At 44.6% G+C, this 16,728-nt stretch overlaps 1 protein-coding gene across 10 annotated transcripts in view; it reads right to left on the reverse strand.

Annotated features, from left to right (window-relative positions):
- The window catches only part of VMA22 (vacuolar ATPase assembly factor VMA22), a 58,555-nt gene that overhangs the window by 35,641 nt on the left and 6,186 nt on the right, over positions 1 to 16,728 (reverse strand). The window contains exon 6 of one of the 10 annotated variants that reach the window (XM_081083492.1): positions 8,096 to 9,609. The exons of 8 other annotated variants lie outside the window; for them this stretch is intronic. The gene's annotated coding sequence lies outside the window, so the exon portion shown is untranslated. Of the gene's footprint in view, positions 1 to 8,095; positions 9,610 to 12,095; positions 12,611 to 16,728 lie in introns of those variants that run through there. One more of the 10 variants, XM_081083493.1, reaches the window with a different exon arrangement.

Consider the following 16,728-nt stretch of genomic DNA (forward strand, 5'->3'; position numbering starts at 1 on the left):
AACTATAACAAATGGTCCGGTGGAAGGGAAAGAAACCATTTTAGTTTTAACAACCTCTATTGAAATAGGATTTTTCTTCTTAAAATTCCTCTATGGCTATCAAAAAGCCAAATTAAGACTAATTTATCTACTGTATTCAATTTGGCCTGATGTTTGCATAAACACAACAAGAATGGTAACTGACTACCTTTGCTGGAATTTTATAATTGAACTAGAGGCCCAGTGCACAAAAATTTGTGCACGGGGGGCGGGGGGGGGGGTCCCTCAGCCCAGCCTGTGCCCTCTCCCAGTCTGGGACCCCTCGGAAGATAATGACCTGCTGGCTTAGGCCCGCTCCCGGGTGGCAGAGGGCAGGCCCAATCCCTAGGTGCAGCCCCTGGTCGGGCTCAGAGCAGGGCCAATTGGGGAGTTTGGGCGCCACCCCCTGTCATGCACAGAGCAGGGCGATCGGGAGGTTGTGATGCCACCCTCAGTCACCGGGTAGGGCCGATTGGGGGGTTGGGGTACTGCCCCCTGTCACACTCAAGGCAGGGTCGATGGGGAGGTTGCAGCGCCACCCTCTGTCATGCACAGAGCAGGGCCAATCAGGGGGTTCGGGCACTTCCCCCTGTTACTCACAGAGCAGGGCCCATCAGGGGGGTTGGGGCTCTGTACCCTGTCACGCACAGAGCAGGGCCAATCAGAGGGTTGAGGCGCTGCCCCCTGTCATGCACAGAGCAGGGCCCATCAGGGGGTTGGGTCGCCACCCTCTATCACCCACAGAGCAGGGCTGATCAGGGGGTTGGGGCTCCGCCACTCTCACACTCAGGGCAGGGCCGATGGGGAGGTTATGGCTCTACCCCGTCACACACAGAGCAGGGCCCGTGGGGGGGGGGGGGGTTGGGGCGCCGCACCCTGTCACACACAGAGCCGCAGGGCGATCAGGGGGTTGGGGAACTCCCCCTATCAGGCACAGAGCAGGGCTGATCAGGGGTTGGGGCGCCTTCTCCTGTCATGAACAGAGCAGGGTGGATAGGGAGGTTGTGGCCCTGCCTCCTGTCACACACAGAGCCGCAGGGCGATCAGGGGGTTTGGGCGCTGCCCCCTGTCACCCTGATCCCGGTGCCAGGAGGCCTCACGGCTCTGCTGATCCCGGTGCTGGGAGGAATATTACCCTTTTACTATATAGGGTAGAGGCCTGGTGCACGGGTGGGTGCCAGCTGGTTTGCCCTGAAGGGTGTCCTGGATCAGGGTGGGGGTCCCCACTGGGGTTCCTGGCCAGCCTGGGTGAGGGAATGATGGCTGTTTGCAGCTGGTCACACACCCTTCAGGGTGTGGGTCCCCACTGGGGTGCCTGGCCAGTCTGGGTTAGGGGCTGAGGGCTGTTTTCAGGCTGGGGGTGGCTGAAGCTCCCAACCGCTCCTTGTTGTTTTTTTTTGTTTTGTTTTGTTTTATTCTGGGCCAGCTTTAGCTTTGAGGCTTGGCTCCAGCTCTTAGGCCTCTGCTGCTGAAAGTAGGTTTCTGGCCTTTGCTTACAATGTTGCGATCCTGCTGGCTGAACCCTGACGGACTAAAGCAGGTTTCTGGGGTTTTGTTTAGCTTCTATATTTGTTACATAGTTGCTTAGAGTTGCAGCTCAGAGGCCTGCAGCAGCAGGCGGGGAACATTGGAGTCCTCTGTCACTGAAGCAAGCAAGCCTCATGTTAGTTTCAAGCTGCCTGGCTGCCGCCCGCCATCTTCGATGGCAGTTAATTTGCATATCGCCCTGATTAGCCAATGGGAAGGGTAGCGGTCGTATGCCAATTACCATGTTTCTCTTTTATTAGATAGGATCTTAATGTGCCCCGTAGGGCCAGGAAGCCAAGCCATCCAGATGCCATCAGGCCTGCCTGCAGTATCTGCTGCGTTAGGTGAATCTCTCACCTGTAGCAATTCCACCTGAGCCCACGCTCTAGGCTTTAAGGCCCATCTCAGTAGCCCTCCTACTCGTTGCAGCCCAGAGTGTGTGGGGTTCCGCAGGGATGCAGAGGCATCCTTATTGCTCCCCTTCTACTCTGACCAACTGCCAGTGATGGTAGGGCATGGGCCTGACGCTCCAGCGCCAGCCATCTTCAGGGCTCCTAAGTAGGATACCAGGCTTTTCCCGTGGCACTCTTATTGGCTTCAAGTCTTCAGAGTCCAGACAGGTCTCTTTAAAACATGATACTCCAGTCAAAATTTTCCGTTAATAAAACCACTATTAGGAACTAGTCTTATTGAATATATGTCGAGTATGACTCCCTCCACGTTCTGTGTGGAGTAGGGTTCGGTATCTGAAAGAGGAGCCTCACAACAAATGAGAGAAAAAGACACGAGATAATTTTGCAATATTGGGGGACCAGGCGGGCAAGTCCCGAAAGACTTCCACGGATGCTCAGGCCACTCCAACCTTTTATTTGATCTAGGGTAGCCCTAGGGTAAGGAGGTTTGTTTGGGGTAGCCCTAGGGTAAGGAGGTTTCAATGACACAGGGATCAGCGGACAAATTCCAGGAATAGATTAAGTATCTGATTAGCTCATCAATAGGTTTCTGGGAGTAGGCAGGGTATCTGATTAACAATAATCAACAAGAATCTACATAAGTATCTAAGGAATTAAGGGAACTAAGGTGGGGATGCTTCAACTATTATTACCTAAATTAACTGAGTGGTTCCTAGATTAACTGGGTGGTGCACAGCCCTGACCTTTGCTAGGACTTTCAAGCCCTGACCTTTACTAGGACTTTGAAGGGCTACTAGCTTTTGGGGGTCTCTGTCTAAACTCAGCTAGTGAAGACGATTAATGGTCTCCGGCAAATATATGCAAAGAAATGTATTGCCATGATTTATTAAGCATTGCCAAATTTCAGAGGAATTATATAAGGAGAAAAACATACTGATCTGCTCTAAGATTTTCTGATTTTGCTTGCCAGTTTCTTTTCATGGATTCTTCAGAGTTATAACAAAACAGTAACTGTTGGATTTCTTTTATCAGTCCCCCCTAAGTACTTTGGCATAACTATTTACCCTCTGTTTAGGGAGGCAGAATGTAAATTATTTACTCTCTCTGGCTTACTGGCTTGTACTATTTGATTAATTTCTTTTTAACATTTCTTTTTTCCTTCTTATTACGTACACAACCTTTATAAATTTTATACTTTTAAACCAGACTTTAAACCTTCCCTCCATGTCCTTCAAAAATGCACAACCATGACTCAGACCTTCTATTCCAAACAGGCCTTTCCCAGCTCTCTACAGCCGAGGTTTGTACCACCCCTGACATGGGCATGGTCACGCAGGCCTGCAAGACAGTACACAGGCTGCCAACTGTCAACTGTCTCTCAATAGAGACCAAAACCTGATGGGTATTCTTCTTTGCCCATTTGGGCACCTGCCCTCTCGGCAGCTACAGCTACATTCAAACCTATAAGGGAATTGAAGGTTAATATAACATATTAATACAATGAAACATAATATTGGCACCATGGCCAGTTTAGGCAGCTAAATCTTCTGCTACTAAACATGAGATACGGTAGGGCTATACAAACATTTTAGGGAGGTACTAAAGTCTACTCTTGACCTTCCTTTATAGGGCAAAATTGTCATTGTCTCTTTGGAGCCATGTCCATGAAGATGCAGGCATCATTTAAGTTTATTATACAGTTTTCTGCAGGTTACTGTCAGGGCTGTGCACTGCGGCCAGTTCTTTCTAGCTATAAACACAGTCTGTCCAATTTCCTTAAAATGTATTCTGGCACAGGAGAAAGCTGCTTTGCTGTACACAGGCAGCTTAACCCCTATACAACTGGGCTTGGACCTCTGCCCAGCAAACCGCAGTCTACAAGTTCAATACGCAGCCTCCGGTTCTCCCAACCCAACGAGGCCTCGGCCAGTCTCCGAGCCAGACTCATCCTCTCTTGGAGAACTTCAAAGTTCTGATGGCTCCCAGGTCCAGGGAGAGTGCCCTTTTGTTAACCCTGTTTATCAGTTACAGGGCCCTGCTTTTTCTGTCTTCTCACCAGTTCCCTTTGTGGCAGAGCAGCAACCAGGCCTCTTCCAAGGGAGTGCACTGGAAGAGGATATCAGCCCCTCCTCTTCCAGCAGCAACAGGTACTGAACCCTTTCAGTACATTTGCAAACAGGGAGTGTTTGCTAGCTCTATCCACAGCTTTCCCTACTTTGCTTGCTGCTGCTTCTTCTTTCAGGGCCCTAGCAGCTCAGCTCAGGCATCCAGCTCCCCCTTCTTTGACCTGGCTCTCAGGGGCTCAGTCTGCTGGCAAACAGTTCTAAATCACCAGGGTGGCTGCAGACTTCAGCTTTGTTCCTCCTCCGCTTTTCTCCTGGGAGTTTAGTTGTTTTTAACGTATTAGAATTCTTTATTCTTAGAAACCTTAATCTTTTAATAATTACCAAAAGTGAACAGTCAGCAACTTTAACATTTATGAACACATTTTAAAGTACCTTTACTTTTAAGATACATCCAGACCTCCTGTGACAAAACCAAGAATAGGCATCGGTCTAATTTAGCATTGGAAGGGCTAAAAAGAACAAACCAGGGCAGAGAAAGACTAACTGTGCTTACAGTTACTTTTTGTGACCTTGAAGTTCATTGATAAGACCTGCTAGGTCTGCAGTCAGTAGCATAACTCCCAACACCCCTGCCCCCTTCTCTCAGTCCAGTCCGATTGCTTTTAGTCGGCCTGGAAAGATAACGGGTGACAGGGATGTCCCTTGCAGACAGAAAGCCTGGAGACCATCTGAAATCCAGTTACAGATGCTTTCAGAATCAGGATGAGGGAGGAAGGGAAAGACCAGGCCATGTCCTCCATGAGGATTCCAACAAACAACTGAAAACGGCAAGTCAAATAAAACACGTCATAGGCAGGGCTAGGGCCAGTAAATCTCGCCACCCTGCGGAGCTGTAAGCCCTTTGTGTCCACCAAAGAGATAAGAAAATCATAAATAACAAGTTCTTTGAAATTTACTACTTTGTTAATTTGCTAAGCAAACAGTTAACTTGAAAAGACTTCTCTCTTGCTTTTTGTACAAGCAATCTCAGAACTAAGCAATCTTGGAACCTAGCCAACCTTTATTTTAGCCTTTAAATCTATCCTAGAATTTCAAAATTTCAATTTAATACAACGAATTTACAACCCAGGTAAGAGCAACTGATAGACAGAAATTTATATTAACTAAGCGGGCTGATTCCCCTTTAATAGTGAGCAAAAGACTCTGAGAAAAAAATAATTCTCACAGCTGCTAAGAGATTTTGCAAACTATTTCGGGGTCCAGCCCAAACGTTCAGCCAGATGAATTAACAGAAATGCAAAATAAATCAAAGTAGCTTTCACTTCACACAGACCAGTAATGAGCAGCCAAAATAGACAAACACTCGTATTCACACTCTCTCAGTAGACTAGCCCAGACTGGAGCTGAGCAGATAAACAGAACAATGCCCAACTCCCCAGACGGGCGTGGGGGCACTCCTGGCACCCATGTCCCAGAACAGAATTCTCGACCAACGTCTTGGTAAGAACCTACCGGAGGAGTTAAGACTGCATCCAGTCCCCCCTCTCGGTAGCAAATTGGCTAATCCCACACAAACAAACAGCTGTTCACTAATGCTTCCTCAATGTTTCAGCATTAATTCCAATTCCATAATCTCTATTGTATCCCTTTAAAATTCTCTAACATGTAATTAAGAACAGTAGGTTTACTTTGTCCTGACCTCATGATGATCGGTGACGAGAGACAGACAAGGGAGGGGGTGACCTGTTTTCACAGATCCTCACTCAGATGCCCGCCTGACCGAAGTCGTGGAGCCACACAAAGGAGAGGAGAGGGCAGGCCCCCTCCTATCCACACTCACATACTTTCACCAGACATTCATTCAGCAAAGGCATTTAGCTACCACAACACACAGTTTTTCCCAATTCAATCAGAATCTTAAACTTTTAGCTGGCAAGTCAAATATTCAGCATTTCTCAATCAGTAACATTTTTAAGAATAAACTTCAAAAATGCAAGACATAAGTTTTTTATCATTTGAATTCAGTAAGCTTCAAGGTCCCAAGTTCCCAGCGGTTTTGGAAAACCACACCTGAGGCTGGCAAGCAGGTTTGGCCCAGCCCTTGACTTTAAAACGACCAGAATGCTTAAAGGAGTAGTTTGAGTCTGTCCCATAATGTCCGTCCAGTAAGTCCACAGAAAACAGAAAACAAACAAACACACACACAAACACAGACAAATACAGTCTTCCAACTCTATGGAAGCAAAACCAAAACAGCCTTCTGACTCCGCGGAAGCAAAACTACAGATTAGACGATGGCCATGTGCCACTCATCTCAGATTCTCAAAGGGAACCCACTCCCCCTGTGAGGGGTTTCCACGCCTCTCCAGATGGAGGATCGGAGAGTCCTCTGACTCCTCCCGCCCATGGTCCCCCAGTGCGTCCACCTAGACCGTTTCGGGAACTACAGATTTCAGAAGTGAGCTCACACAGAACAGAACATACAACACACAGAACAGAATGGACAACACACAGACACTTACCGTGGTCAGTCAGACTCTCCAGATCAGGGTCCCTCGTGAGTCTTGGGGGTCCCGCACGAGCCCCCAAATGTTATGCCCAGATTTCAAGATCCCCCAAAGGACATCACCAGGGAGCACCAAGTCTGATGCAAAAGCATAGAATCTTTATTCAAGCCCGGGCTTGGTCCCTCTGCCTCCCCTACCAATCAGCAATAGGGTGCAAGAGAGCCCGGAGTTCCAAGAGAACAAGAATTTATAGGGCTTGGGGTGGGGGGGGGGGGGCACACTCTGACCACTGATTTGGCCGATTCCAGTTGGTTGAGTGAGGGCCGCGGGTTAGTGACGCAAGGGCAGGGTGCAGCTCGGGTCTGGTTACACAAAGCCGGGGGGGGGGGGGGCGGTGGCTAGCATACTTTTGGCCTTGGGCTAGTTTCCCCCACTTTCCCATTGGCCGAGATAAGGGCAGGCTGAATTACTGATAAATTCTGTGACTTTTTCTTGGAAGAGGGGTTAGGGACACAGCTATCAGTCCTGTTCTGTCCTTTCAGGATCTGGGTTGGAGAGTGGACTTGTGTTGTGGGTCCAACTGTGATTTCACATATGTGTCTTGGTTTCTCTCCACAGCTCTCTAGGACAACTGTGAGGGCCCAGAGTGCTAGTGACAAAATTTAAAAAAAAAAAAATACTTTTATTGATTTCAGAGAGGAAGGGTGAGAGTTAGAGAGATAGAAACATTAATGATGAGAGAGAATCATTGATTGGCTACCTCCTGCACATACCCTACTCGGGGGGATCAAGCCCACAACCCAGGCATGTGCCCTTGGCCAGAATTGAACCTGGGACCCTTTAGTCCACAGGCCAACACTCTATCCACTGAGCCAAATCAGCTAGGGCAAGTGAGTGACCAACTCTTATGTGCAATCCCCGGTGGGCCAAAGTTTAATTACAGTTGTATTCCTATGAGGCCTCTGCTGGTCTTAGAGATTGACCCCAGGCACCCCCACTTGGCCCTTACATAAGGACATTCAAAAGGGAGGACTTGCTGCATTTGTTTTTCAGTGCTGGATCCAAGCACTCATTTAATCAATGGCCAGGCTTTGTCTTGCAACTGGTGGGAAGCCTAATACTCTAACCTGACCTATCACCAGTTTAACCTCCCATGGGAGACTTTTTATGTGGTAGTCACCCTTGTGGCTCTTAATTTGACTGACCCATGCCCTCTTTAATTTGGCCCTAGAGGTGGAGCGTGAGTATGGGAGGGAGAATAAAGGAGAAAGGAGAAATACCGGCATAAGATGGCAGCCAGGTTTAAGTGGCTGGCAGATGCCTAATAATATCTGCAAAATTATAAAGGGATAGCAGAGGAAGGGATAGAATCCGTGGGTCCTTCATATGCTCACTGTTTGATGTAAAGAGGTCAGCTTCTAAGTTCCCAGCCAATGCACCAACTAATTCCGGGTTTTTATTGAGCAGGGTTACAGGGGTGATTTCTTTCCTGGGTTCTTGTCCAGATGAATTCGAAGAATGAAGCCATGGACAAAAGGTGGTAGCGAGAAGTACAGAAACTATTGCAAGCAGAAGAAATTTTATTGCAAACAGATGCTATTTTTAAAACCCTAATTCTAATTCTAAGACTGTCTTTCCTGGCATGGAGAGACAGGGTGTGGTGGGGGGTCCCTTAAAGAGGGTGGCCACTGCTTTATTTGTCTTAAGGCATTTATAAAAGCTGTAGCTTTTTGTTTTGTTTTTTATGACCCTTTTTAATTGGACCCTTTCCCAACTTAGGACCTCTGTGCTTTCCTCATTGGTCACTCTGCTAAAGTCAAAGCCCACATGGTTCTCCCCTCTTTCTTTTTCTTTACTTTGCAACATTCCTCTATTCTCTGTGAAAATGTTTCCTTTTCCCCAATATCCTGTGACTTTTTTTTGTCCTTCACATATCCAACTTATTTGTTTAAGTTGGAGTTATTATTTATTTATCTTATTGTACCTAGCAACCTTATCCTGCCAAGCCTTGAGACTGAAACTGCTGTCTGCTGTCTGCTGCCTTCTCTGCTCAAAAAAGTAAAATAGCCTTTTTTTTTTTTTTTCCCCCCAGAGATGTTTTATTACCCCTATAACTCTCCTAGCTGCTCAGGCCAGAAATACCTCTGTCCTTGGTTTATGGTTGTTTTAATTCTTCAGGTCATGATGCTTCTATCCTCTCTAGACCTTATCCCTTCCAGTATTAAACTAATTACTTAACCCTTTTCACAGTTAGGGACCTGGAGCATGAATTACCAAGTGGGATAGAGAAGGGAGGGATTAGGGGCAACTGCATTTATGAAATTGCTGATATTGGATCATTTTTTGACCTCCAAAACAGTCATTTCATCTGGTTCACACTAAAACATAAGAAGTTGCTTCAGTAGGGACCTTGTGCAACTATACTTAAAACAAGGGTATTACAAGCTTAGGTATCTTACACAAAGGTAACAATAAACAATTAAATTAGAAAAAGCTCCTCTTTAAATCTAGCAACATTGTGCCCTGTCCAGTGTGGTTCTGTGGTTGGAGCAATGTTCCAATACCAGAAGGTGGTGGGTTCAATTTCTGGTCAGAACATATACCCAGGTTTCATATTCAATCCATAGTCGGGGCACATGCAGGAGGCAGCTGATCGATTTCTCTCTCTCACATTGATGTTTCTCTCTATCTCCCTTCCTCACTCTTTAATATCAATAAAACATATCTTTAAAAAAAAACTAGCAACATTGCAATTCCATAACATGGTGAGGTGCTGGAGTCTCCTGTGAAATTACATACAGCCAGGCAGTATACTGCAGAGAAGTTTATAGATGATTTACAATCCCCTTGCTATTGTGAGAGGACAATGGTGCAGCAAAGCTCAGGACCTCTGAGACTGGGAAGACTGTCTGAGTAGTTTTTCAGAGTAGGCCTTGAAGTTCCACCATTCTGTTACAGGACATGGGCTGGCCCACAGCAGGTCTGCCTCAGGCCAGCCTATAGTGCGTGGGTTCTTAACTTTATGTAGGAAAGATTTCTTAATACAAGTCCAGGTGGGTTTGAGTATGTTTATCAGCCCTGGGGACAGAGAAACAAAGGAAGAAATTAGGGTAGAAGAAATAACAGGGGGAGCCCAAGTGGTGCTCTGCTTTGGCTTTCTAGGAAAGAAGTGAGCCAAGGCTGGGCTGCTTTAAGTCACTGGGAAGTGAGAGAAAAGGGGGCCTTAGAAACAGGATCAGGGTGTGATCTCAGGTCAAGCTGCACTGCCCAATGCTATCCTGGCTGCAAGTCTCCTGGACATCCTTAGAATTTAGGAAGAAATAAAAAGTTCACGCCTAGGATGGGGCATGGGCCTTCTTTAGAGTGAGCATTGAATCTTTGAACTGAGGTGGTTTTTCTTCTTTCTTTCTCTCTCTCTCTCTCTCTCTCTCTCTCTCTCTCTCTCTCTCTCTCTCCCTCCCTCCCTCCCTCTCTCTCATTTTCTTGCAGATGAGACTCTTAGGGGAGGGTTTTGGTAGAATATTCATCAGCTTGCCAGGTGCATTTTTAATATGCTGAGACCTCAAATGAGTGTATTGGGAGTTTTTTAAATTATTCTTTGGTCTGTTTTATCTTAGGTTTGTCTGGCTTCAACGGGATTTTTATTACTTGTTTCCCACTGTCCTCTGTCCTTGGGTTTAGCTGGCACAAATGTCCTTAATTGGGTCTTTGTTCTCTAGATTCCCAGGCCAGGGTGATTTAAGCTATGTATTTTCTGATTATGGAGGAGGGTATAAACCATTTGCTCTCAAGTGTCCTTGGTTGGAGAAGATAAGGTCATGTGATTCACAAGCTGGCTATAAGTTGCCCAAACTGTTTGGCCTTGTTTAATTTTGTCTGTTTCCTTGTTCTACTTCGCCAGGGATTTTCCTAGCTTCTTACTATCCTGCTACAATTTTATGGGTCTGCACAGCAGGCTGAAAGGAAGACTAGCAGCTAGGATCTTAGAAATAGAATTGGTGAAGACTTGGTACTTCCCAGGTAAGCCCAGATGATTCTCTGAAGAAACAAAGGGCTGATATATAAGGAAGGATCCATTGGAGTGCAGAGGGTGACATGCTACTGCCTGTGGGATCTTAGTCAAGTCAAACACCAAGCCTCATTATCATCTATAAATGAAAATGACAATACTTACCTGTTAACACTGTTAGTCTGCTGGGCTGCTGTTACAAAATACCATAGATGTCTTAACAAATGCCACCTAGTCTAAAAAACAGAAACTCATTTCTTTATAGTCCTGGAGGCCAGAAGTTCAAGACAAAGCTGTTGGCAGGTTTGGTTTCTGGTGAGACTTCTCTTCCTGGCTTATAGATGGCTGCCTTCTCACTGTGTGCTCATGTGGCCTCTCATATATGTGGGTGTCTGGAGGGGACAAGCACTCATATTTCTTCCTCTTCTTGTAAGGACACCAGTTCTATCAGGTTAAGACCCACCCTTATGACCTATTTGAACCTTTATTACCTTCTTATGGGCTGCATCTCTAAATATAGTCTCATTGGTGGTTAGAACTTCGTCAGATAAATTTGGGATGGTGGCACAATTCAGTCCATAGCAGATTTCAGAACATAGATTATCCTCTGAAAATGTTAGCTCTTTTGATGTAGGCCATAGCAGAGGTCAAGCAGGTTACAGAGAATCCAGCTGATAAAAAAATGCTCTGAACAGACCAAGACAAAAAATATCCCCAGATCCTTGGTGAAGAACTGAAAGGCAACACCACACCCCTACTGTCTATTACCAATATTTTGCTACATTTCTCATTATGCTTAAATGAGCTCTTTAATAAACTAGCTCTTTAATAACCTAGGATTCTCTTTTCTCAATGTCACCTTGTCCCTCACTTCCTACATTTATTTATTTTAATGCCCTTGACCAGAATCAAACCTGGGACCCTCCAGTCCACAGGCCTACGCTCTATCCACTGAGCCAAACTAGTCAGGGCTCACTTCCTACATTTAATCAGCCACCAGATGCCCCTTATGTACATTCTTCACTTCCTATTAGTTCAGGCCTCCATCCTTTATGGCTTAGGTGTTAACAGTAGCTTCCTATGTTCATTTGTCTCCATTCATTCTAATCCACTCTCACACCACAGACAGGCTGATCATGTAAAACATAAAATAGATCACGTCACCTCCCTACTTGAAATGTCTCAATGACTTCCTATTATTTTTAATATAAACCCAAATTTTATAACAGGTCTCTTCTGAGAACTGTGGTCAAGATTCAGGAGGCCATAGCGGGAAGATCAAGTTAGCAGCCCTCCTAAAAGTCCCACTATAGCCAGGCTCAGTGCCTCTGCATATGCCTCCAGTTACCCTTACATCTGCTCAAGACTGACTGCTGCTGCTCATTTCTTTGTTCATTTCAATTGAGACAACTAAAAAGGACACTATTCTTAGAGACTATTACACCAGGCTGCCTGCCAAGCTTAACCCAGGTTTCTTTACAACTTTAGTAATGAAACATTGTTTAAACACCCAGTGGCTGACTTTTCTAAAGACAATAATTGTATCTTCAGTCTTGAATGATTTATTATTTATTTACCGTAAGTAAAGGTCAGGAATTGTTATCTTTTAATTTTTTTTTACTCTTTCACTTCATTACTGCTGTGTATGTGCTCCATGTCTGTGACGTAGGTGCTTATGTAGGTGGGTTCCGACTTAGGGCGAAAATCGCGTTACGTCGCACCATAGAAACGGATTTCCGATGTAACCCGAGGACCTAATGTATATACATGTATGAAGCAGACTTTGGTGCACAGCTTGGTCCTTCCTATACACACCCAGGCCCAGTAGAGGGAGCCACAAGCTGTGGATTGCTGATAGCTCCAAACAGGTTGCCCAGAGGCAGTCACAGACAGCATTTGACATTGGCCTGCACCAGGGCCTCACCAAAGAGGCCCAGAACTATTACACCCAGTGACCAGTTCTAGACAACAGAGCAGGATCCAATAAGCTTCACAAACAGTATATCCACAGGGAGATTTCAGCACGCACAGATCCATCCTGAGGCGAATTCCACTTCGTATGATCAGCACCTGCGTAGTAATTTTCATGCTGTATTGGGGGTTGAGCTTCACTACCAGCCAGCCTGAGTGCTGATCCCACACACAAATGGACCAACAGCAATCAAGACTGAATTATGACAGGAGGGCCCATATAACATGCACAAGGGACATTCTTAGAGTACCCAGCTCATGTGATCAAGGAGACTACACCACTGGGTCCCACAGGTCACTGACTACATAAAGCCACCCTACAAAAACAGGGAGCCATAGTAGATCTACTTAAAACATAGAAAAAAACACAAAGAGGCAGCTAAAATGCAGAGACAAAGAAACAGGCCCCAAATGAAGGAACAAGAGGATTCTCCACAAGAAGTGCTAAATGAAATGGAGGTAAGCAATTTATCAAATAAGAGAGTTCAGAGTAATCATTATAAGGATGCTCAACAGCATGACAAAGGATATAGAAATCATAAAAAAGACCAGTCAAGGAGAACCAAGATGGCGGCATAGGTTAACGCCGGAGTTTGCTGCTTTGAACAACTATTTCAAAAGTGAAACTAAAAGACGGAACGGACATCACCCAAAACCACTGGAACGCTGGCTGAGTGGAAGTCCTACAACTAGGAGGAAAGAGAAACGCATACGGACACTCAGAGGAGGCGCAGTGCTGAAGTCAAATTCTGAGGTGCGGAGTGCGCGGAGCGGGCTGGCGGCGGAGGGCGCGTTTGGCGTTTTCAATCGGGAGGGAGTCGCAGACTCTGAGCTCCAGATCCGGGCGAGTCTTTAGGGACCCAGACTCAAACGGGAGAAGCGGGACTGCCTAGCTTCGGTCAGAGCGAGGGCAGCTTTCTCTCCGAGCTTTGCAGCGGGTGCTGGGACTCAGAGAGGCAGAGCCCCTGGGGACAGGACTGAGAGCCTCCATAACTGCTCTCTCCGGCCCACCCTGTTGATCCTGTGCGACCCGCCCCGCCCAAGCCCTGCACAGAGGCATTTGCCGGATAGCCTCAGGCAAACGCCAGATTAGCACCTCCCTAGAGGACAGAAGTTCTCTCACTGCTGACACAGCTGATTCTCATAGCCACTTGGCCTGGAGGTCAAACCCTCCCTGGAATTAGCTACAACAATCAAGGTTTATAAGACTGCGCACAAAGACCACTAGGGGGTGCACCAAGGAAGCATAACAAAATGCGGAGACAAAGAAACAGGACAAAATTGTCAATGGAAGATCTAGAGTTCAGAACCACACTTTTAAGGTCTCTCAAGAACTGTTTAGAAGCCGCCGATAAACTTAATGAGATCTACAAGAAAACTAATGAGACCCTCGATGTTATATTGGGGAACCAACTAGAAATTAAGCATACACTGACTGAAATAAAGAATATTATACAGACTCCCGACAGCAGAACAGAGGAGCGCAAGAATCAAGTCAATGATTTGAAATGCGAGGAAGCAAAAAACACCCAACCGGAAAAGCAAAATGAAAAAAGAATCCAAAAATATGAAGATAGTGTAAGGAGCCTCTGGGACAGCTTCAAGCATACCAACATCAGAATTATAGGGGTGCCAGAAGATGAGAGAGAGCAAGATATTGAAAACCTATTTGAAGAAATAATGACAGAAAACTTCCCTCACCTGGTGAAAGAAATGGACTTACAGGTCCAAGAAGCGCGGAGAACCCCAAACAAAAGGAATCCAAAGAGGACCACACCAAGACACATCATAATTAAAATGCCAAGAGCAAAAGATAAAGAGAGAATCTTAAAAACAGCAAGAGAAAGAAACTCAGTTACCTACAAGGGAATACCCATACGACTGTCAGCTGATTTCTCAACAGAAACTTTGCAGGCCAGAAGGGAGTGGCAAGAAATATTCAAAGTGATGAATACCAAGAACCTACAACCAAGATTACTTTATCCAGCAAAGCTATCATTCAGAATTGAAGGTCAGATAAAGAGCTTCACAGATAAGGAAAAGCTGAAGGAGTTCATCACCACCAAACCAGGATTATATGAAATGCTGAAAGGTATCCTTTAAGAAGAGGAAGAGGAAGAAAAGGGTAAAGATACAAATTATGAACAACAAATATGCATCTATCAACAAGTGAATCTAAGAATCAAGTGAATAAATAATCCGATGAACAGAATGAACTGTTGATTATAATAGAATCAGGGACATAGAAAGGGTATGTACTGACTATTCTTGCGGGGGAAAGGGGTGTGGGAGATGCGGGAAGAGACTGGACAAAAATCGTGCACCTATGGATGAGGACAGTGGGTGGGGAGTGAGGGCGGATGGTGGGGCGGGAACTGGGAGGAGGGGAGTTATGGGGGGAAAAAAGAGGAACAAATGTAATAATCTGAACAATAAAGATTTAATTAAAAAAAAAAAAAAAAGACCAGTCAAAAATGAAGAACGTCAAATCTGAAATCAAGAATACACTGAAGGAATAAACAGAGTGCTCAATGAAGTAGAGGATCAAATCAGCGATTTGGTAAACAAAAAACACCCACTCAAAGCATAAAAAAGAAAAAATAATTTTTAAAAATGAGTATAGTTTAAGGGACCTTGTGACAATGTGAAGTGCAACAAAATCCACGTCATAGGGATACCAGAAGGAAAAGAGAGAAAGCAAGGGATTGAGAACCTATTTGAAGAAATAATGACTGAAAACTTTCCTAACCTGTTGAAGGAAAAAGACATACAAGGAAACACAGAGTTCCAAACAAGATGAACCCAAAGAGGCCCACACCAAGTTACATCATAAATAAAATGGCAAAAGTTAAAGACAGAGAATCTTAAAAGCCACGAGAAAGGAATCTACAAGGAAGCTCTCATAAAACTGTCAGCTGATTTCTCAACAGAAACATTTCAGGCCAGAAGGGATTGGTGTGAAATATTCAAAGTGATAAAAAACAAGGACCTAGAACCAAGACTACTTTACCCAGCAAGGTTATCATTTAAAATTAAAGGAGAAATAAAGAGCTTAAGCTAAAGCACTTTCTTACTAACAAAACAGTATTTTTAAAAAACAGTATTTTAAAAAAAATGTTAAAGGACTTGAAGAACAAGAAGAAAGAGGAGGAAGGGGAGAAGGACAAAGAGAAGGAGAAAGACAAGGAGAAGAGGAAGGAGAAGAAGACTAAGCAAGGAAAAGCCCAGCCAGCGTGGCTCAGCGGTTGAGTGTCGACCTATGGACCAGGTCACAGTTCAATTCCCAGTCAAGGCATATAGGTGGAAGCCAATCAGTGATTCTCTCTCATCACTGATATTTCTATCTCTCTCTCCTTCTCCCTTCCTCTTTGAAATCAATAAAAATATATTTTTTTTAAAATAAAGAGAAGCAAAGGAGAACAAGAAAACAAAACAAAACAAAACCAGGAACATAATTTAAAAAATAAAATGGCAATAAATACATACCTATCAATAATCACTTTAAGTGTAAAGGCTTAAATGCTCCAATCAAAAGACATAAGATAGCTGAATGGATAAGAAAATAAGACTCGTGTATATGTTGCCTTCATGAGGTCCACCTCAGAACAAAAGATACAGACAAAAAGTAAAGGGATGGAAAAAGATATTTCATGCAAATGGAAAAGAAATAAAAGCTTGGGTAGCAATACTATGTAAGAAAATAGACTTTAAAACCAAGGCTATAGTAATAGACAAAGAAGGACATTACATAATGATAAAAGGAGCAATCCACCTACAGGATATAATTCTTGTAAACATTTATGTAACGAACAGTAAGAGCACCTAAATATGTAAAGCAAATCTTGATGGACATAAAAGGAAAGACAGTAATACAGTTATAGTAGGGTATTTTATCACCCCATTGACATCAATAGAAAGATCATCCAAACAGAAAAATCAACAAGGAGACGGTGGTCTTAAGTGACACACCACACCAAATGGATTTAATCAATATCATGAGGGCATTTCACTCCAAAACAGCAGTATATACATTCCCTTTAAGTGTCCATGGTACATTTTCTAGAATAGACCATGTGTTAGGATATAAAACAAATCTCAATAAATTATGACTGAAATCTTATCAAGAATCTTCTCTGGCCATAATGCCATGAAACTTGAAATCAATCACAAGAAGAAAACTGAAAAACCCACAAAGATATGGAGACTAAATTACATAT

The sequence above is a fragment of the Myotis nattereri genome, assembly GCF_964212035.1.
Source record: "Myotis nattereri genome assembly, chromosome: 2".
Lineage (NCBI taxonomy): Eukaryota > Metazoa > Chordata > Mammalia > Chiroptera > Vespertilionidae > Myotis > Myotis nattereri.